Here is a 23931-nt window from a genome sequence, read left to right as displayed (position 1 = left end):
AATGAATATGACCTCAGTATTTACATTATTTATACTCCGCATGATTATATAAATCTATAAGGCCAACCCTTAGCCACCTTCAATCCAGTAAAAAGAATCTGAGCCTATCCAATATTTCTTTCATAGCCGAAACCCTCCAATCTAGTAGTTCCGATGAGTGGCACATTAAAATTTCATGTTCAAGGAATATTGTGAGCAGATTAACCTGTAGTTCAGTGATGGTCTCTATGCAGCAGCAAGAATAGAGAGGGAGAGAGAAAAACTGAACGTGCTACTTTTTCAATGCAGGGCCCGTCCACGAGGTCTGTGAGAACCAATGTGCATGGCTGTCTGTAGCGTAGATAAAAGCTCACACTCAATTGGAGGGAGAACTAACGCTTTTATTAGCTTACAACACAAGTAGGGTTCATGAACGGGCTTCAGAGGGGTTCTGGGTTTAGGCGGGAAAACAGGGTTACATCCGGCCCCCCGGGGGAGGAGCCGGGAGGAGGTGGGACCAGTCAATAGTACAGCACTCTTCTTGTGAATCCCAGTTCACTTCACTGTCATAGGTTAGCTGCAGTAAAACCCCTGGTATCCACCACCTAAGGGGATTGAGAGATGCCAGATAAGTGTATTTTCCCATTGCTTGAGACTTATAATGCCTAACTAATACACCTGCGTTACAAATAAATAGTTTAAAAGACAAAATACTATACTGTACTTACACTGAACAAACTTCACTTGCATGAATATATAAACCTTGAAAACATTTAATCGTCGCTGCATCTGCAGGTTCCTCCCCCTCCACGGAGCCACATGAAAGATGAATTATATTATATCATAATAGAGACAAATTATAATTATAGATAATTAATCCCCTTCCCCAAGTTTACAAATGAAAACTCTGACCGGGTTGACTCTTACTGAACAGACATGTTAATAGAGTTACCTCAATGGCAAGTGGCATCAGCCAGCTCTTCATCCTGTGCGATGCCATTTTATTCAAACACAACTTTATTCAAACTTTATTCAATCAGCTGCTACGAGCAAAGCACAAGCATCATCTGCTCTGTTCAAAGCCATTCTGACTTACTAACAAGCCATGCCTTTCCAAATACATGTAAATCCATTCCTCAGGTAACCTCTCCAAATGCTTCAGTTTCATTGATATATGGCTCACCAGCCTATAATATTTTTGGATTATCTTTACTTCTCCTTTTAAAGCCACAACTAAATTTTCCTTAACAACTGTTAAAAAAAAAACCATAAAATTGTTGCTACTGTAAAAAATGATTAGGTTTCAAAGTTCAGATTTATTGTCAGAGTACATACATAATGTCACATATAACCCTAAGCTTCTTTTTCTTGTGGGCCAGGCAGAATTTCTGCTTATCAATAATGCACTAAACTGTACTCAAAAAAGATGCATACTGTATACAAAGAGAGAAATGGAAACAAATAAATTCAAACAAAATGACTCCACAGTACAGTGAAAAAAGATATTCAGAGTAAATAATGTGTAAAGTAAATGTACTTAAATGAATCTCTGATTGAGTTTGTGTTTGAGGAGTCTGATGGTGGAGGGGGAGCAGCTGTTTCTGAACCTGGTGGGGCGAGTCTTGTGGCACCTAGACTTCTTTCCTGATGGCAGCAGAAAGAACAGAGCACGTGGTGGGTGGTGCAGATCCTTGATGATTGTTGCTGCTGCTCTCCGACAACAGCGTTGCATATAGATTTTCTCGATGGTGGGGAATGTTTTGCTTGTGATATCCTGGGCTGTGTCTACCACCATTTGCAGGGCTTTCTGTTCAGAGGTATTGATGCCCCCATATCCGGCTGTGATGTAGCCACTACACATCTGTAAAAGTTTGCCAAGGTTTCTCATGTCACACTGAACCTCCGCAAACTCCTGACGTACTTTTTTCAAGAAGACATTAGTGTGTTAGGTCAAGGAAAGTTTCTTTGAATTAGTGACTCTCAGGAATTTAAATTTGCTCTGAAATTTGCTCAGAAAACTGAATTAATTAGCTAAATCTTTGATGTGCCAGAACTGATATAATGGGCCAAACAGCCAACTTCTTTGCTCCATTTTCCTATGAATCTATTGTCTGAAGCTGGTAAAGTGCTGTTCAGATTCCTTGAGGTTAAATCCTGTTAATCATGTTTGTTTCTGGCTTGCTTTGTTCTCCAATGGTCTAAGAAAATGTTTTGTGTTTGCATGAGCAGTTATGTTCACCCAAGTGTGAGAAATGAAAATGGTTAGAGGTTTCGATAAGGGGAATTTCAGCTTTTAAACTTTTAATCAAGGTCACGTTGGTTTAAAATGATTCCTGGGGGTACATTGTTTTCCAGATCAGAAGCACAAAGTAAATCAGGTTCATTTGTTCACTGCCTTTATCCCCCAAGCACTGGAAGATAGAAGGAATATGGACTCAGATCAGCACTGTTAAACTTTAAGTAAAGTGGTAATTATGTGATGCATTCTATTTCCAAAGCTTGGTACCCTTGAATGAAACTTCATGCAGATGTTATTATGTTTGTGACCATTGATGCGAGGAGTATATAATTCCACAATATGTTGAATCATAGGATATTTAGTGAATTTTCATAGAGTTATACAGTGTCAAAACAGGTGCATCAGTCCATCCTGCCCACGCTGACCAAAATGCTCCACCCACACTAGCTCCAACAGCCTGTGTTTGGTCCATATCCCTCTGAAGCCATCCAATCTGGGTATCTCTCCAATACTTTCTTAAACATTGCAATAGTACTTGCCTCAACCACCTCCTCTGGTAGCCTGCTCCATACAGCTGCCACCCACTGGGCAAAAAAGTTTCACCTCAGTTTCCTCTCTCCACTCAACTTAAATCTATGTCCTCTGGTTACTGATTCCCCTACGTTTAACTGATCGATTCCTCTCATAATTTTGTGCACCTGTATTTGATCACACCTCATCTTTCTGCTCTCCAAGGAAAGAAACCTCATAAATCTTATCTGCACCCTCTCCAGCTTGATAAAATCATTCCTGTAGCACCGTAACCAAAACTGAACACAATTATCCAGATGTGTTCATCAACAATTTGCAATATAACCTCCTAACTTCTATACTCAGAACTCTGACTGATGAAGGCCAACTTGCCAAAAGACATTTTTTTATGGTTTTTACTCAGCCGCTGCATTCCAGGAAATTATTCCCATTTTCTTGGAACACATGCTGTGTAAAAAGCTCAGAACAGTAATGAGGATGCCATTCCTGTTCTGACATTTTACCTCCTGGACCCCTTGTCAATTTCCCAGAATATCTGCAGTCTAAAGTGAACCGCAGGGATTCCATGATCATTGAATAGGACATTTCCGCAGTGGCATTGCAGATCCACCTCTTTACTTACCAATCATATGGTACACCCAACTAAACTCGTATAAAGAAATGGAGATTTGGAGTTTTGATCGCTTGTGTGCGAACGACCAATGTCAAGATGTTGGACATTCTTCAGGCCAGTAAAATCACGCAAAGTCTAACTAAAAAAAAATATATTTGACCACCCTATTTCCCAGTGATACGGCCTTCAAGGAAGCATGTACCTGTAGACTAAGATCCCCCTGCTCTATAACACTTCCCAGATCCCTTCCATTCAATGTGTAGATCTCCCAAAATGCAATACCTTACATTTCTCTCTATTAAATGTCAACAACTGTTCTTCTGCCCACCTGCCCAAGCGATATAGATCGTACTGCAATATCTGTCGACCGTCTTCATGATCTACAATATCCATATCCACATCTCATTGATTTATTTTTTCATGACCTTTTCATCACTGGGAAATCAAATCTTGCTGGTATTTCCACAGTGATGCAAGTTCTTGAATTTAGACCAAATTACAATCCTAACACAGTCATGACAAAACATGACATGGAAACAAACTGTGGAAATAAGGGTCTGTCTAGTTTAAACTTATGCTGATAAATACAACTTGATTAATCCTTTCATGTGCCAGGTGCCTCATGGAGGAGTGCTGAGATGGTTGAAGATATCCAAGGACAGTGGGGGTCCAGGACAACAACAGCCTAAACGTCCACAAGCCCTGATTTTTCTGATATTAAATGACTTACAAAAATTAAAGGAACCAAAACTAAAATTGGTTTAAAGGCCGAGGAGTTGTGAATGTAATTGAACATGCATCAGCAAACATTCCCACATTTGAACTTATTATACATGAAGCAGTTGAAGACAGTGGGGCCACAGCAATGAAGCATGTTCTATAATAATTGATGTTCATGGGTCATTACAGCAGGCTGCAAGCCATTCAAGCCCATGATGTTTTGCGGACCTATCAAAACGATCTAATTTTTCCCTTCCTCTATGCCATTTTATAAAGTAAAAAAAGTGAGCGTAGAGACAGAGATTCTCCATCTTTATATCGCTGCACTTACCTCCATGAAAAGTCTGAAGGAGCTCCAGCTTCCATCCACCTAGGAGGGTACACTTAATGGTGGAGTGTAGTTGCTTCACCTTCCCCATGAAAGGAACGCCTCTAAAAGCAGCTGGAAAGGGGGAGGGCTGATGAAGTTGCGACGACTTCGTCAGCCCGTGACCCAAGTGCAAATTTTAAAGTGAAAGCACACAATGTTGGAGAAACTCAGCAGGTCAATAGAGTAAAAACACACAATCCTGAGCCAATCTGCAAACTCAGCGCTTTCATATCCCGGTGTGTATGTTTGACGTCATGGTGGCTACTGCACCACTTACCCTGCCTCCCTTAGCTCTGGGAGCCGGTTCCCAGCTCTGCTCTCCAATAAAAACAACGTGAGATCTACTTTATATATCGTCACCAGCTTTAATGCAGGGTTTCACTATAAAAAGGCCTTCACACCCATAACCTTATTTTTCTTACATCCATGTACTCATTTCAATGTTGCTGTTATACAGGCCCCGACCACTGCCGCGGCAATGCATTCCAGGCACTCTGTGAATAAACAAACTTATCCTTGACATCTCCCCTAAACTTTCCTCCACTCACCCTAAATAGATGTGCTCTGGTATTTGCTATTATCATCCCAGGAAAAGGTCCACCTTATCTACGCCCCGCATAATGTTATACACCTCTATTAAGTCACCTCTCATCCTCTGTTGTTCCAAGGAGAAAAGCCCTTTCTCAGATCTGAGAGGAGTTGAAAAAGTAAGCTGCATGTTCATGTTGCAGGGAGATAAGAGGGGTGGAGAGTCTTTCGGGAATGTCTGTCAAAGGCTGGAGACCAGGAGAACTGAAGAACACAGCTGGTGTTGGCACCATCAGAACAAGGGTAGAGAAAGCTTGTTAACATTCAGAGAAATTAAAAGAGTCTAAGAAAAATGAGGACACGCAAAAATAAATAGAAAACATAAAGCTATAAGATGCAGAGCACATCAGCTGCAGGAAATCTGAAATAAAAGAGAATGTAAAAAAAATTCTCAGCAGGACACAAAACTTCAGCAGAGAGAAAAAAAATTGAGTTAACAGTACGAGTCGATAGATTATTTTGGTTGTTTTTAATTTTTCCTTCTTCGGGCTATCCACCCATAGGATGATGATGGTTCCTTTCAGTCAGTTTGTGGGGTATGCAGGAATGAATTTTGGGTGAGTAGAGGTTGCACAGGTCCAGACCCACTCCCTCAACATCCCCTCCTGGATCCAGCGGCATTGTGAGGTCCATGGTGGTGGGGGATGTTCTGTGGCAGTGAATGGCCAGACTAAGCTTCGATGCGAGGGATGCCCTTTCCATCTAGCACGTGTTTGCTAGATGGCTGTTAATCCCACGAGAGGGATCCCCCGCCCTTTGGCAGGTTCTTTTTTCCATTCTGCAGGATTTCTAGCCACCCTCCTCCTGGAGGAGCTGGTTTAGTTGATGACCTCCCGACCACGCGACAAGTAGTACTGGGGTTACATGATACCAGTAGCACCTTGATGAGTGATCTGAAAGATTAGAATAAATGCATAAATATAGGTTTATATAAACAAATAAAATGAAAATATACCTTTATAACATAACATAACAATTTACAGCACGGAAACAGGCCATTAAGCCCTTCTAGTCCACACCGAACCAAACACCCCTCTCTAGTCCCACCTCCCTGCACAATGCCCATAACCCTCCATCTTCTTCTCATCCATATACCTGTCCAACCTTTTCTTAAATAATACAATTGACTCCGCCGCCACTATTTCTCCCGGAAGCTCATTCCACACATCTACCACTCTCTGAGTAAAGAAGTTCCCCCTCATGTTATCTATATAAAGAATTTTTGATTTTGATCCATTAATTTTTTTATTTAATATTATATTAGACACATTATGAGAAATGGATTAACTGCTAATTAATATATTACAGAATTAGATATCTTAAGATATGTGGTATATATATATGATATGACCTGGTGTATGCTATTACCAGATGACTATGTATGTAGATTTATATTAAACTCAATAAAAATATTTTATAAAGAACACTATGAATCAATGACTTTACCATACACTCAGTTGATTGACATAAGATAAATAGTTATTTGAATTGCTGGATTCAAATTGAGCTCATGGGTGGATGGAAGATGGACTTCATTGGACAGTGCAAGAGACTAAAGACAGGGAGGTCAGAGTGGGTGCAGGATAGACAATTCAAACAGCAGCCAACTGCAGGCTGACCATTGCAAAATGTTGGTTTATTGCAATATAGTTCTGAGACATGGACATACCCCTCCATAAATCTTCGTCTGCGAAGCCAAGCCAAAGAAGAAAGGGAAAAAGTTCTGAGCTATCAATATGCTCAAGAAATTTGTTTAATTACACACTAAGTAAGAAGAACAAACAAAAACACTCTCCAAATAAACACAGCCCCTATCACATTCGTGCTGTTCTTGGCCATAGAAAGTGCATGACTCCTTAATGGTCCTTGACATCATTTTGCCACATATATAATTTGAGGTACTGTCTGCTCAGTCAGTCCAGGTGAGAAACTGTTCTCAAGAGAAAACAAAGCAATGCTTTCTCCCCACTGCAGTTCCACAGCCCTGGCAACAGCAAATGTACACATAATTTGTCTCAATAAAGGGTTTCAGCTCAGAATGTCAACCTTTCTTTTTCTCTCACTGATGCTGCCTGACCCTCCAGTAGATTGCATTTAGCTTCAGATTCCACAATCTGCAGTTTCCTGACTGTCTCTAGTATACAAGTACATTGTTTTGCCATAGCCACACCTCATTCCTCCTTCCCTCCATCTTCCTTCCGCCTTCCTCTCCCACCTCTCTCCTTCCTCCTTCCTCCCTTCCTCAGTCCTCCCCCTCCCTCTTCCTCCCCCACTGCTCCCTCCTCTCCCCTCCTTCCCCTCCCTGCTAACCCCTCCTGCTCCCCCTTCTCCACCCACTCCTCCACCCTCCTACTCCCCTGCCCAAGACAAGTGTATACATGCAAACAAATTTTAAAAATGTAAACAACTGAGTTTGCAATACAGAGAGGGAAAAAAACTCAAATAATAAAGTGCACAAGTAAGAGTCCTTAAATGTGTCCCTGATAGAGTTTATTGCTGAGGTGTCTAATGGTGGAGGGGTAAAAGCTGTTTCTGAACCTGGTGATGAGAGTCTTGTGGCACCTACACCTCTTTCCTGATGGTAGCATTCAGAATAAAACTTGTGCTGGGTGGTGTGGATCCTTGATAATTACTGCTGCTCTCTGAGGGCACTGTTCCCTGTAGATCTTCTCAATGGTGGGGAGGGTTTTGTTCGTGATGTCGTGGGCTGTGTCCACTAAATTTTGTAGGGCTTTACACTCAGGGGTATTGGTGGCCCTGTCTGTGATGCAGCACATTTTCCTCAACACATTGGTAGAAATTTGCCGGGGTTTCTGATGTCATTCCAAACTTCCAAAAGCTCTTGAGGAAGTAAGGACCACTGATGTGCTTTCTTCATGATGCCATTAGTGTGTTGGGTCCAGGAAATATCCTCTGAGATAGTGACACTCAAGAATTTAAATTTCCTCACCTTCGCCACCTCTGATCTTCCAAAAGTTTTCCCTTCCTGATGTCAACAATCAGTTCCTTGGTTTTGGTGATATTGAGTCACGAGGTTATTGTTGATGCACCATTCAGAAAGTTTTAAATCTCCCTCCTGTATACTGTCTCTTCGCCCCTTTTTATACAGCACTCTACCATGGTATTGTCAATGAATTTGTAGATAATGTTGTTGTAGGAGGTACAGGAGCCTGAAGACTAGCAGCCAGTGGCACAAGGACAGCTTCTTTATCTTTGCCATCACAATTACTTCACTTTCTCTTATTTTTAGCATTTTTAAAATTTAGACATACAGCATGGTAACAGGCCATTTTGGCCCATGAGTCTATGCCATCCAATTTACACCCGATGGACCAACAAAGGGTTGGAGGAAACTGGAACCCCCAGGAAAAACCTATGGGTAGAACGTACAAACTCCTTACAGACAGCGCAGGATTCGAACCCCGGTCCTGATCGCTGGTGCTGTAAAGGCATTGCGCTAACCGCTACATCAACTGCGCTGCCCAAAAAATTATTTATTTAATTTGAGATGTATTTTATAGCAATATTTGCACTGCAATGCTGGTACATGCTCACGACAATAAATTTTGATTCTGATTCTACAGAATGCAGGCAAAGTTTGGGTAAGACAACTTTGTTTGCATGGAGAAGTTGAAGTGTCTGGAGTGTTTCCATGCTATTCTACTTCAAGATAACTTTAATTGAGCTCTTCAAAACATTAACCATGGCAACAGCAGTGTTGAAAAATTAAGTTGAATGGATAATATCATTATTCTAAATCCATTACAAAGTTATTGCTATCTTCTGCATCATTCTACTGTCACCTTTGTGAAAGAGTATATAGGTATGTTTTTTGGAGATAAATTGGGAAAGGTTTGTAAAGTAGGTTTACAAACAAACACTTTAAAACAGATCTTATTTGAAATGCTGGAGATCTTACCAATGCTGGACATATCAGGGCTTCAGAGCTTTTGTAAGAGCTTTAAAGAGTGCTCAAGAGACTTCACTAATGGATGGTTGTTTACAAAAGGCAACAGATGAAAGAGCTGTTGGAGCCGCATATTGTCTGGAGGAGAGCTTGCTGTTGTAAGGGTGCCATGTGGTTTTGCAAACAGAGAGAGTCAAGCAGGCTTTCGCTCAGAGAGAGAGAGAGATATCACGTGTACAGTGTTACAGCCAGCAGACAGCAGCTGGGACTGGAACAGGACAAGCTGGCAAACTTGTGGAAAGCTCCCTTTTGGAAGACAGCCAGGTCAAAGCCCTTGTGGTTCATGCAAGAGGAGAGGACTGGCTGTCTAATGTTTCACTTGGAATAAGGGAAACAGAATGGACCTGTGGTTACCTGAAAGAAAGAGGTTACCATCTTGAGAACCTTGAAGGGGCAAGTTTCATCAGCAGGACACTGAAGTGGCTGATTAAAAAGGAGCAACAAATCCCTCTCTGAAAACTAACAAGAACCTTCCTGAGCAGTAACCATTTACCTTTCAAGCTCCAAAGCCTGGTGAACTTTATAAAAGTTAAATTCTGGGCACAGTATGAGAATTGCCTGCAACCAGTGAACTTGGAGAAATGAGAAGTGAGATTGGACTGTGAATTGTTGGACTCTGGCTTTAACTTACTCTTAATTTAGTCTATGTGTAGTCTGAGTCCAGCGCGTTCTTTGAATGAAGTGATAGGAGAAGGTATTCGGTTCAACAGTCAATTTATTACACAGCACAAGAATAAAACTTAACAGAGCTCTGGGTCAGTCTGTTAGTTCATAGGTCACCTGCCAGTGAGCTACTCCCCGAGACTGACCCCTATTGTCCAGTTGGCACAGTTTATATAGGTCAATCTTATCACACAGAACAAAAGTTGTTTTCCCTGCTAGATCTTTTTGCATAAGGGTTATCACAAGTCATCTCCTGTTTTGCAGATTTCTGGGGTGTAGCATTCCCATGTTAATCCTCCAGGCCAGACTATCCTGTTGTTTAGATCTGAAATTAATTCATCCCCAGATATTTCTAATCACCATTCGGTCCCTGTCTGGCCAATTTCTGCTGTTCTCTTTAACACCTCCTCGTGCCTTAATCTTCCTCCTAGACTGGTTTTCCATTCCCTTTGATTCTTGCGGGCCATTCTTTGTTCTGATCTGGCCTGTGTCTCCTGTGCTACTTCCCACCTCCTTCAGTTAAGCATTCCTCCTAAATCGTTTTATGCATATCCTCTCCCTGTATCTTGGGAGCAGCCAATTTTGTTCAGCCAACTTTGCTCCATGCTGTGACAGCCACTTAGCCACATTCCTCTTTCCCTGACTCATGCAGTCCAAATAAACTTATTGATTAATCATTTATTTCATACTGTTTTAACCCCTAGATTCCAACAGTCCCCCTTTTGGTCTCATGAAAATGAGACCAACCACCAGTTAACTTATTAGATAGAGAAATCCGGGTTACATGCTAGGGTTGGCATTTCTGATCCCTTGTAATCATTACACTCTTGAGAGGGCAGTAGGGACAAATACATGCCTTGGGGTCTGGGGATGTCTCTCTGTGACAGCGCTCGTTGAATGAGGCACTGGAGGCAGGGAAGGATGCATGGGATCAGAATCAACGCCAAAACCACAAATCCAGCAACTAGCACTATAGTATGTATCCATCCCCAGTCTCCAGAGAACAAATTTCCCAGCCATGCGCTGCCCAAGGGTCGCCAGGTCTGAACCGGGACGTGAGCTAATTTGCGAATACCTGAAGAAATCTCCTTTACTGCTTGCCCATTGTCATTGATTTTTAAACAACAATAGATTCTACCATCAACAGTCCCCGGAGTCCAATATGTTCTTTAAAGGGACCCGTTCAGAAAGTTCTTAGTCCGTAGTTGCTCACAGGTTCTCAGTCGCCGCCGTACGAATCTGTTCCAGTGTCCGTGCTGGTGGGTCCGTGGCTGCACACTGACTCCAATGATACCACGTCTCGCCTTTTCCCTGTAGTCAAACCGCGTGGGACGTCCTCTCCACCCCTCGGTAGGGTCCTGTCCATCTGGGCTCCGACCACTTTCTCTTGATGACCTTTAGCAGAATCCACTCCGCGACTGAAGGTATCGGTGTTTCCCCTTCTCTGTTGGGACTTGTGACCTGTTGTGAAAAATCTGACACCAGAGCCGTTAGTTTATCATAATACAGCTTGCATCCCATTGAACTTACCTCATTCTTCGTAGTCTGACTTCTGGCTCCCGGTCCCGGGAACTGGTGCCCCGTTCGTAGTTCATATGGAGTGAATCCTGTCACAGAACTTACCGAACTCCTTATTGACATTAATGCCAGAGGCAACGCATCCACCCAATTTAGTTTGGTCCGTGCCTGTACTTTCCCGATCTTACCTTTTATTGTTTGGTTCATCCTCTCCACTATTTTCTGCCATGTTAATGTCTTCATGGGTAAACGTAACATTTGGAGCATTCAGGATCTTTTCTAGTCTCGTCTGCCTTAACGAAGTCATTGTAAATGCTGTGGAGCTCACAAATGCTACAATACTATGTGTTGTTAATACTGTCAGGCCATGTCCAATTACTATGTGTGCCACCTTTTGTAGAATCTTTGCTACTCCTGCTGCATGTCTTGTACATGGTGGGTGTCTGTCTTCCGTTGGGTCTAGTGTGATACTCCCATACATGAGCACACATCTTCCACCCCCTTTTTTCTGAAAAAGAACACCATCAATTGTGTGTGCTTTTTCAGAAACATCCAAAAAGAAAGGTAGTTTATAATTTGGAATCGCCAAATCTGTAGCTGTTGTAAGAGCTTGCTTCAATAGAATAAAACTCATCTCAGCCTGTGCAGTCCAATCCAGTGTAGCTCCCAGGTTCCTCATCCCCTGCTCATTCACCAAAGTTCGCAGTGGATGTGTCAATTCACCATACGATGGGATAAACTGCCTACTATAACCTGACAAACCCAAAAACAAAAGCATCTCCTTTACTGTCTTTGGTTTTGGATGATGTAGTATTGCATCTGCCAAATAGGGGTGTAATCTGACAGTTCGAAGGTTATGGGATCAACCTGCTGACAAAAACCCATATCTGCTGATCCCACTGACCACAGGTTCTCAGGGAGAGAGTCTAGCATAGGGGCTGAGTCGGGGTGATCCATCTTCTCCCTACCATGAAATCGTTCAATCTGTCTATGCTCAAGGAGGACTTGATCATGTGTCGGAGACAAAATTCTGTATGCCTGACCAGATGAGGAGAACTGCACTGTCGGTATTTGGGTGTCAGACCAGTCCCTTAGGGACTTCAAGTTCCGACACATCGGTCCCAAATCTTTTGCCTGATGAGTAGTGCCAATTGCAAGGGTGACATGAGGAATGGCCTCACCTGCCATCTCATACCATTCCAGCTGTTCAGATGTCAGTGCCACCGCAGCGGCCACTCCCTCCTTTCCTATCACTATGTAGTCCGAATTAATTTCCCATTGCCTGCCCTCTACCTCTTCATAAAAGGCATGCTGATACATTTCATCCCCATCCCTATCGTAAAAGTGGGTCATATGGGGAGGGTCCGAGGGGGGGGTATACGGGTGTAACGTCTGGATCCACGGCTTCCATTGATTATAAAGCTTTAGCAGCCCTCCCTTCTGTGGGTCCTCAGGTTGCAGCAGCCCCCAGTAAATGTCAGCCCATTGTCCCTCAGACGCGGATCCTCCAGCTGCCGCCAACAACATCTGAGAACTGGAATGCAGTGTAGTTATTGAACAGTTCATAGACTATCCATTTGGAAAGGTGACCTCTATTCCGCTGGGTCCACAAAGGATCGATGCTCCGCACTTGACCAACAGGTCTCTGCCCAAGAGATTGGTAGGGCACCTGGCTGACAAAATGTACTGATGTGTAAAAGTCTGTCCTGCCACAGAAGTGACTAGTGGTGTAGAAAACGGCAGATTTTCTGGTGTACCCGAGAACCCTAACAGCTGGACGCTAGAGGATGATGTTTTATCTTGAAATTCAGTGCCAGTGAGTGTTGAAAATCTGGCTCCCGTATCCACTAAAAAGGATACTTCCATGTCCATAACTTTAATCTGCAGGAAAGGGTCTGCCAACCTAGCCTGCTCGTGGGTGCTCGGGCTCCGTCACTGTGGGCAATATTGCTCCTCCTCTGTCAGCAAAGGGAATTGTCTCCTCGGAGCTAGAGCCGCATAGGGTGCCTGATGTACCGGGGGTGGCACTGACGATCTCTGGGGCTGGACCCAAGGCTCCTGTTGTGGTGGTCCATAGCCCCTTGCCCCCGGGTCCCGAGGCTCCCAAACTAGGGGACAGTCTCTCTTCAAGTGTCCTGGCTGACCGCATCCAAAACATACGGCTGGCTGCCTTCGTGGAGCACTCCGAACTCTCCCTCTTACTCGGAATCCCCCCATTGGACCTCCCATTCTGCCCCCATCGGTGGGACCCGGTGCCCAATATGGGGCCGGGTGCCAATTAGTATCATTCCCTTGTGGTGGCTGCGGTGGCTGCTGAATCATCTGGTTCGCACCCTTTGAGGAAATCTTTTTTTTTCCTCATTTGCCTTTTGCCTAGCCTCTGCCAATTGAAGCTTAAGGAGTTGCCAGACTCCGTAGTTTGTTTGTCCTCCCTGTAACGTTTCATGTGATGGGTCAAATGTTTTTCCCATTGCTCATTCGAGCAGCCAGGAATATCAGGGTTATTCTCTAATGCCTCCCTAACTACAGCTGGCAGTCCACTCGTTACTGCAGCCCTAAAGAGTGTAGTCTGCAAGGGATCTGTGGCTGGGTGTACTCCTGCCTTATCAGTCCAACTCTCCCTACACTGACTCAAAAAAGTCGAGATCTCCTCATCCTCCTTTATGGAAAAGGTCAGGGACTGCATGACACCGGGGGGAACGGGGAACTTATCTCTCATTGCCCCTCCTATTGCCGTAGCATGGTTGGCAAATGGCTCAGCATTGAGGCACCTAGTGATTCCTGCGATCATTTCTACCTGCTGAATCTCCCACAGCCCAAGCTGTTTCCCCAATAATGCTCTCCAATCCCCTATGGCTATCTTATGTCCCATCGTAACTTGGCAGAACTTTCCCATCCACGCTCCACCTCCCTCAGTCGGAGGTGGCATTTTATCCAAAATACAATTCATGTCAGTGAATGAGAAGGGTTGATACCTCTCCCCAATTTGCGGACCCTTATAAATTAGCGGCATCTGTCTATATCTTTCTGGAAGCCGTACTTCCCCCCTTTCCCGCAACGCATATCCCAAAGGGAAGCGAGGGTTCTCCTGACCCTGTCTTCTGTGTGTGATCATGCTTCCCTCTCTGCTTCTCCTAAGTACAGTAACAGCCGGATTTTTTCAAACCCTCGTGGTACCTTCCCCTGACTCTGCAGCTCTTTCCAAATCTGTTCGTACCGTTCCCTAGCCTGTCCTTCCTCTCCCTTCGGTCATCCTCCCAGTAATTGATTCCTTGTATTTTCCCACTGTCTGTTTACAGATGGGGGAACTCCTCTGTCTTCCCCGAACTCTTGCCCTACATCCCTTATTACTCCTTCCATCTCTGTTCCGATTTTTATCCCTTTAGACCTCGTACTCCCTGGCTCTCTCTCCTGGTAGGATTTTGACACCCTGCACTCTACTTCGCCCCTTTCCACGTTATATAACCACCAGATGACCAGCAGCTCCCTGAAAACAGGTGTTCCCCTTCAGGGATGATCAGAGAGAGAGAGCCAGCTGGGGGATTATGTGTCTCGTGGTTGTGTGAAGTGTCTATTGTTTGTTTTGCGGTTAGCTTGTTAGTTTCCCCCTTTGTGTGAAATGTACATTGTTTGTTTTGCGGTTAGTCTGTGTACACTGATGCCTCACTGTGTGACTGCCTATCCCCACTGTGTTTCCCTGATCCGTATTCTAAATACCTTGCCTCTATGCCCTCTCTACCCTGTAAAACAGTACAATCTGTAACCTCTGCTGCCCCCTTTTTCAGAAGTACTTAAAACATCGAGAGTAACACAGTGATATACACAGCAACAATACCAGCGTGCATGAAAAAACAGTTAAATGCCGAACACCTTATACAGATACTTATTACTATTATGGTACACGATTCTTAAACAAATACTTATTACACACTATAGAAACAAATAACTATAACACAATACACCTTATACGGATACTTATTATACACTACTATGGTACACGATTCTTAAACAAATACTTATTACACACTATAGAAACCAATAACTATAACACAATACACCTTATACAGATACTTATTATACACTACTATGGTACACAATTCTTAAACAAATACTTATTACACACTATAGAAACAAATAACTATAACACAATACACCTTATACTACTTGGCCAAGTGTCTAAATCTACCTCTCGAGATTGCTACAAGGGGCTCCAACCCCGTTCTACTAGAGGGACCTCAACCTCCTTAGAGGGATTCCAACCGGACCTCAACCTCCTTAGAGGGATTCCAACCTTTTCCTAGAGGGACCTCAACCTCCGTAGAGGGATTCCAACCTCCTTTTCCTAGAGGGACCTCAACCTCCTTAGAGGGATTCCAACCGGACCTCAACCTCCTTAGAGGGATTCCAACCTTTTCCTAGAGGGACCTCAACCTCCGTAGAGGGATTCCAACCTCCTTTTCCTAGAGGGACCTCAACCTCCGTAGAGGGATTCCAACCTCCTTTTCCTAGAGGGACCTCAACCTCCGTAGAGGGATTCCAACCTCCTTTTCCTAGAGGGACCTCAACCTCCGTAGAGGGATTCCAACCTCCTTTTCCTAGAGGGACCTCAACCTCCGTAGAGGGATTCCAACCTCCTTTTCCTAGAGGGACCTCAACCTCCGTAGAGGGATTCCAACCTCCTTTTCCTAGAGGGACCTCAACCTCCGTAGAGGGATTCCAACCTCCTTTTCCTAGAGGGACCTCAACCTCCGTAGAGGGATTCCAACCTCCTTTTGTTTTATTCTTGTCTTTAACTAGGTCTTTTGCAGAGTAGTGACAACACACAATTTTATCTTTGCCAATCGCAGAACTTCGTTTGAACAGGCGTCTGCTTACCTCACTCTGTTGAATGGTCACTTGTTGTTATCCTCACCCCACAATCGACCGGTGTTTCGTATCTTTTCTTCCGTCACTTCTCCATCTTCATCACGTCGGGGTCACCAAATTGTTGGACTCTGGCTTTAATTTATTTACTCTTAATTTAGTCCATGTGTGAGCTGAGTCCAGCGCGTTCGTTGAATGAAGTGATAGGAGAAGGTATTCGGTTCAACAGTCAGTTTATTACACCACACAGCACAGCACAGCACAAGAATAAAACTTATCAGAGCTCTGGGTCAGTCTGTTAGTTCATAGGTCACCTGCCAGTGAGCTACTCCCCGAGACTGACCCCTATTGTCCAGTTGGCACAGTTTATATAGGTCAATCTTATCACACAGAACAAAAGTTGTTTTCCCTGCTAGATCTTTTTGCATAAGGGTTATCACAAGTCATCTCCTGTTTTGCAGATTTCTGGGGTGTAGCATTCCCATGTTAATCCTCCAGGCCAGACTATCCTGTTGTTTAGATCTGAAATTAATTCATCCCCAGATATTTCTAATCACCATTCGGTCCCTGTCTGGCCAATTTCTGCTGTTCTCTTTAACACCTCCTCGTGCCTTAATCTTCCTCCTAGACTGGTTTTCCATTCCCTTTGATTCTTGCGGGCCATTCTTTGTTCTGATCTGGCCTGTGTCTCCTGTGCTACTTCCCACCTCCTTCAGTTAAGCATTCCTCCTAAATCGTTTTATGCATATCCTCTCCCTGTATCTTGGGAGCAGCCAATTTTGTTCAGCCAACTTTGCTCCATGCTGTGACAGCCACTTAGCCACATTCCTCTTTCCCTGACTCATGCAGTCCAAATAAACTTATTGATTAATCATTTATTTCATACTGTTTTAACCCCTAGATTCCAACAGTACCAAAGACATTTTCTGAACTTATCCGCACGTTACATACACGTGCACTTAGAATTAGAAGGGGGTTGTTAGGTTAAGTAAGTCAATAGAGATAAGTTAAAGTTTGATTCTATTTTCATGTTTAAAGATAATTAAAAGCAACTTTTGTTTAAGTAACCATTGTCTTGGTGAGTATCTATTGCTGCTGGGTTTTGGGGTCCTCTGGGCTCGTTACACCTTGCAGAATGAGTTAAAGTGTTCTGTAAAGTGACTGCACAACCTGCCATTAATTTATTTGATGTTTAGGCAGTGACCTGGGCTCAGTACTGGGTTTCATTTACAACTGAACTAGTTCATGGACCATAAAGCAAAAAAAAAATCACACGCAGATGATGGAAAGCTGAAATAAAAACAAAACAACATGGAAACACTTGGCAGGTTAGGTAAAATCGAGAAATAAAGTGAACATTTCAGTTCAACTTCATTCAGAATCTTAAAAAAAAACCTTCTTTTGTTTCACAGATGTTTCTTAGTCATGGTAAATTACAGCTATCCATTGTTAGCCTTGCCAGTATGTCACTACAAACACTTCAAATGTATCGGCCTTTGAAGCATCTCAAGAGGGTACTCAGATCTAAAAGAATTGCAGGTGGTTAATGAATGTTGGTTTTGCATATGAAACACACACATTTTTTAAAAAAGCTAACTTTTAATCCTTAATGAATGGTTCACTGGTGTGGAAGTTCATACATGTTGATTTATAGGATGCACTGTTTCTGAAATCCAATGCCAATGGAATAAATTTTGAAACTGACATTCAATACACATACATTTGGTGCATTATGCACGAAGTCATGTGATGAAGAATTGATTTATATCTCTTGGTCAAATTCACAAGTCAAGTGCCCAGTAAAAAGAAGATCTTTGCACATGCATTTTTAGAACAAAGTAAATGAAGCTATTATTAATATTTATCACTAAAATCAGAATTGGGTTTATTGCCAGAAATATGTCATGAAATTTGTCGTTTTGCAGCAGTATTATTGTGCAAACATTGGTATAAATTGCATTTCTAAAAGTGCCTATTTAAAAATAAATAAATTAGTGCAGAAGAAGAAAGAAAAGTGAGATAATGTCTGTGTTTTATTCTAATGGCAGAGGGGAAGAAGCTGCTTTTTGTACCATTGGGTGTTTGTTTTCAGGGTCCTGTACCTCCTTCCTAATGGTAGCAGTGAGAAGAGGGCATTGCCTGGATGGTGAGGGTCCTTACATTCAGTGCGGGATTTGAACCCCGATCCAGATCGCTGGCGCTGTAGCAGCATTGCGCTGCTACGCTAACCGTATGGACAGCAATGAATAGGAGTGGGGTGGGGGAAGATATGTTCACATTCAGTGTCTGCATCAGGACAATATCGAGGCATTGTTTATTCTAATATATAATTGATCAAAGTAAAACATGAAAATCTGCAGATGCTGTGATTGTAGTCAAAACACAGAAATGCTGAAGGAACTCAGCAGGTATTACAGCATTCATAAGAGGTAAAGCTATATTACCGATGTTTAGGGCCTGAACCCTTCTCAAGGCATGAGTGATAAAACACAATTAAAAGCTGGGGAAGAATGGGGCAGGGAGGAGTCCAGACCAACTGGCTAGAGGTGTTAATTGGATATGATAAGAGGAAAGGTCAGAATTGATTTTTGGCTCATTGTAAGGAGACAGAGGGAAAATGGGAGAGAGGTGGCACTGGAGAAAAGGGGACAGGGGGAAGAAGTTAGGGGGGTTTCATATATGAAGCAGAGAAGTCGATGTTAACACCATCCAGTCGGAGGGTCCCCAGACAGAATATAATTCAGCGTAAAATACGTTGGGCATATTCTGATATCTTGGAGGTGTTTTTGAAATGCAAATCCCTACTTCACAGTTTGCCCAACACAATTAGCCATACAGCACCGTAGCAGAACATTTCAGTCCAGATTCGGCGCTGCCCAATTACATCCAATTAACTTAAACCTCCAGTACGTTTTTTTTTCAAACGGTGGGAGGAAAATGTATCCTCCGGGGAAATCCCACACAGGCACCGGGAGAACTTACAAACTCCTTATAGACTGAATTCGAACCATGGTCCCAATCGCTGGCACTGTAAGAGCGTTGCGATTACCACTACATTAATCATGCCGCCCCGGATGGAACCATGAGGCTTTTGTTTACGATATCAGCAATCACAAACAGGAGAGCTGAAGCATCTCGAGTTTAAGCTCCTTTGCAATGCACAACCCCGCAATTCACAACCTCATCCCTTTTCTTACTTCCTTTCAACCTTGCTCAGTTGACTCAGTAAAATCTCTTCCTATTCCAAAGTAATTATTAATTTGCCCTCCATGCTGGGTGTGAAATAAGCAAAGTTACATCTGCCTATTGAAATTCTGGTGACGGAAATGAATTTCAGAGGTGAATTTCATTACAAATACATTTACATAATTTGTATTTAGTACATATGATGGTGAATATATTTCCAATAGGCAGCAAACCACACAACTTAAATGCAAATCAAAATACACTACTTGAGAAACTCACCCAGGCAAAGAGAACCAACATTTTGGGCTTGAGTTTGTCATCAAGGTATGAGAAAAATGTAAGCAGACGCCTGAACAAAATGTTCAGGGGTGGGGAGGATCACAGCTCCACAAGCAGGAGATAATAGGTGGATGAAGGAGGGAGGGCACACCAGCTAACAGTGGGGTGGGTATAGCTCTGTGAATGGTGAGGGAAGCGGGTGGAGGGCTTTCCATAGCTTCAAAATCCTTTTGATAATGAGGTGATCAGACTGAACACAATATTCCAAGTGTGGTCTCACCAGAGATTTATGGAGCTCCACATCCCAAGCTCAATCTCCGTCCAATATATTAGGCCTTCTTAACTATCCTATCAGCCTTTGCTGCATCCTTGCGGGATGGATAGATTTGGACCCCAAGATCCCTCATTTCCTCCATACTGTCAAATATCTTAACCATTAACCATGTACTCTGCCTTCAAGTTTGACCTTCAAAAATGCATTAACTCACACTTTTCCAAAACAAGCAATCTGCTGGAGGATCTCAGCTGATGGAGTAGCATCAGTGGGAGATAAAAGAATCATTGGTATTTTGGTCCAGAACTCTTCATCAAGCAGAGAATCACATTTGTTGTTTTGAGTACCAGCATCTGCAATCACCTATGTCTCTAAACCTATAGAGAGATTTGGGCCAAAATCAGGTAAGTGGGCTCCCTTAGGTTGACAACTTGGTCAGCACGGGCCAAAAGTCCAGTTTCCATACTATAAAAGTCTATGATTGAGTAACTCTGTGTTTGGACAGCTCATCTATATTGAGTGCAAGTTAAAGGTAGAAGAAGATTAAGAAAATAGAATGTCACAACATTCAAGAGCTCAGCCTGAAATGCAGGTTATATCTCTTTACCTCCTATAGACATTGAGTTCTTCAGCATTTTTGTGTTTTACAAATTCTGAGGACAGCTAGAAGTATGTAAAAATATGTCAATTTTGTCAGTAAATCTCATTGACAAATAATCTTCTTTTAAAATATACTCTGTTCATTCTAAAAAAACACTTTGTGAAGTAAAAAAAAACTTAATATTTATTTCTGCTATTAAGTTACAAGCTATTTCCATCCAATCACCTTAGGGGTTGTGAAAACAGAGATTGATAGGTTCTTGATTAGCTAGGGTTTCAAATGCTTTGGGGGGAAAAAATCCAGGCAGTGGGGCTGAGTGGGAAAATGGATCAGCTCATGATTAAATTGTTGGGAAGGCTCGATGGGCTGAATAGCCTCTTTCTGCTCCTGTGTCATATGGTCTTATGGTCCTATAGCAGCATGGATGGCGTAGCAATTAGCGAAATGTTATCACAGCGCAGGCGACCCAGGTTCGAATCTGGCACTGTAAGGAGTTTTTACATTCTCCCTGTGTCAGCTTGGGTTTCCTCCAGGTCCCCAGGTTTCCTTCCTCTCTCCAAAAATATACGGGGGTGGGGGGGGGGGGGTTGTAGGTTAATTGTGTCACTTGGGAGGCACCAGCTCGTAGGCCAGAAGGTCCTGTTACCGTGCTGTATATCTAAATTTATTTTTTATTTAAATATAAATATAAATTTAATTTATTTAAATTTAATTTGTTTCCTCAAGACAGTTTGGTGTTTTTATCTTGAGTGTGTACATTCACATGATTGTCATATTTCATTGTGTTTCTTTCAATAAAATAATCTTTGAATGATTTAAATGCCAAGCATCAACAATGCAAAAATGAAAGTTTAGATAGCACAGCAGTGAAGACTGATGTTTGGTGTTATTTACAGAAAAGGTCAAGTTTAGAGAGATATTGTACAATAATACTGTACCTTTAGTCCTGCATGTAATGATGTCAGTATCTGGTTCTGATCAATTTAGAAAATGCATTATTGACATGTTCCTTCAGTGTTCCGGTATACTTCTTAAACAAAATTAGGCTCAATGTTTTTTTATTTTTGTTGATTCTATTCATTTTTAAAAAATTATCTGCAATGCCATGTGCTAATATTAGGTCAGATCTCAAACTAGTCGGAAATCGTGCAAGCTGTTAACTATTTCAGCATTCAAATTTGCACCTGAGGTGAGAAGTATCTCACGGAGTTGCAGAGATCAAGGTGTGCTGATGCACGAAGCTTTTAAATCCAGAGTTGTGGACAATTGTAATTGACTGGGAAGAGCTACCTGACCAAGTGAGAAGCACAAATGATTTTAATTACCCAATTAGATCAAATTTATTATTGTCTGACTGTACATATAAAACCAGATGAAGCAGCTATGGTGCACCCACAATAATCATAATCACATGTATACATAATGATATAATATAAATGTTATAAATATTTTAGAATGACTTACTTAATTTATCTATTTCCATTGAAGAATCAAGATTAAACTTGGATCATTTATTCTGGATAGCATCATAAAAACAAACAAAATGTCAAAGTCTATTCTGAAATTGGATTAAAATCTGCAGCACCAATGTGGAGCTTGGCATAGCACTGGAAATATGGGCTGAGCGGCCTCTCTTTGTTTCTGTGATTAATTCTACAAAAATAATGAAGTGAAATGTTTTTATTCAATGATAACTGCTTCAGATGCAGAGTAAATAGTTCAGATCTTCAGATCACCAGAACTTGAAAAGAGGAAAATCAAATTAAATTTCCATGGGTGGAAAAAAATAAATATTTGTGTTAGGTTGAGAGTACACCAGTAAAAATGCCAATTAGAGTACTTAGCCCTGCCATTGGCTAATGGCAGGGCTAAGCAACTTGTTCAGCAGACTAAACATCATCAGTAGAGAGTGAGAGAAAGAAAGAGAAGGGACACAGAGGGGGTGAGAGAGAGAGAGAGGGGGGGGAAGGGGAGAGAGAGAGAGAGAGAGAGAGAGAGAGAGACTGTTTTCATGCTGGGCCTCTGCTATGAGGTCAGTTGCAGAGATGGATACAAATTTTAATCTAGCATTACCTGTCCATGGAGCAAGGCTGCTCCAGTGCTGCTTTTATGCAAAGCAGCGCCTTGGTGTGTCATTCTGAGCCGCTGTAGGTGGGGCAACTTTTGCTATGGCACCAGCCGTCATAAATATGCCACAGAGCAGTGGTTTCCTTCCCTACACATAATCCTCCATGCAACTGGAACTGCTCTTCATTTCCCAGAATGATTTTAGCTATGTGAGGGATTAATGGTAGGGAAGACGTCCATTGTCCTTCCATGTATTAAGCTGCGAGTTCCGATGAGCAGCCCCGAAGTCTGAAGCAGCCTGGTGAGGTGCTGGAGCAGCTGGCAGGGCTGCCACTGCCTGCACGGGTTGCCCCCTGACAGCCCCCGTTGGTTCCCCCCCCCCGCCCTGACGGCCCCTGGAGGGAGTGGGGTGGGTAAGGTGACTTCACTGCGATGTCATCAGCCGGCCCCTAGCCAGTCGCTTGCAGGCACATTACATTCATGCAGGGTGGCAGAGCATAGTGCTCCACCACTGACCCTTCCCCCAAGAGTCGGCACCTTGAAGCCGGCCAGGGCGCATTCATGGAGGTAAGTTTCCCGATGTAAGGGCGGAGAATCTCCGCCATTACATTCAGGTTCTTTGACTGTATGAAAGGGCCTAGAGAGAGAGAGAGAGAGAGAGAGGAAGGGAAGAGGGGGGAAATGGGGGAAGGGAGAGAGAGAGAGAGAGAGAGAGACAGAGAGAAATCATATCAATCCTCTGAAACAGCTATGAAAGAACCAACAGCGTGGCTCAAATGAATTCTTCACAATTGCTTCGCTAATGTTAACCATATTAACCAATGTTCCAATTACCCAGTTTTTTGGGGGGAGAGAATTGTGATTGAAAGAAGGGAATTAGATTAAAGTTTGTTGCTTCTGAAAGTATTCTCTCCCCGCACACTCAGGTGTTTTAAAAGTGTGAATTCGTGTCTAGTTCATGAGGAACATGGATACCAAAAATTATACCATAATTGAAATGTAATTTGATCAGAAACATTATAATTGTTGGCAAGTTTGGTTTTTTTTAAGCTTGCTGATAATTAATTTTTATTTGTAATTTATGACAGTCAATTAACCAAATTGCTTCATAAAGAAGTTTCTTTATGTTACTTAATGCAAACATTGTGTTGGGGGGTCAGAGAATTTGAATTAAAAATTAATAATTATTATAAAATGTTTTTGTAAGAAATAGGTTGATTTCACTCAACAATTGTGACTTTTATATACTTTTTCTGGTATTAATCGTCATTAGTCAGCTCCATTTGAGATTCACTTAGTACCATTATTGAGTGAAGTCAGCATTGCCCCTAAGGATATGAAAGAACTGGTCAATTAAGAATGATGTTGTCAGGCAATGCAGCTGAACTGTTGAGAAAGTAAATGAATGAATGCAGGGATTTAAAAGCAATTAAAAATAATCTAGCATTTTCCTCAGTATAAGTCACTTAACCA

At 42.5% G+C, this 23931-nt stretch overlaps 1 long non-coding RNA gene across 1 annotated transcript in view; it reads right to left on the bottom strand.

The window, feature by feature from the left end:
- Positions 1 to 9733: 9733 nt before the first annotated feature.
- The window catches only part of LOC138743164 (uncharacterized), a 28601-nt gene continuing 14403 nt past the window's right edge, over positions 9734 to 23931 (bottom strand). Inside the window, exons 4-5 of the long non-coding RNA XR_011344682.1 lie at positions 16064 to 16224; positions 9734 to 11145 (exon numbers count right to left, since the gene is read on the bottom strand). This is a non-coding gene — a long non-coding RNA (uncharacterized lncRNA). The remainder of the gene's footprint in view (positions 11146 to 16063; positions 16225 to 23931) is intronic.

Source organism: Narcine bancroftii, chromosome 9 (genome assembly GCF_036971445.1).
Source record: "Narcine bancroftii isolate sNarBan1 chromosome 9, sNarBan1.hap1, whole genome shotgun sequence".
Lineage (NCBI taxonomy): Eukaryota > Metazoa > Chordata > Chondrichthyes > Torpediniformes > Narcinidae > Narcine > Narcine bancroftii.
Note: the sequence above shows the minus strand (reverse complement) of the source record. Positions and strands in the feature narration are given on the sequence as shown.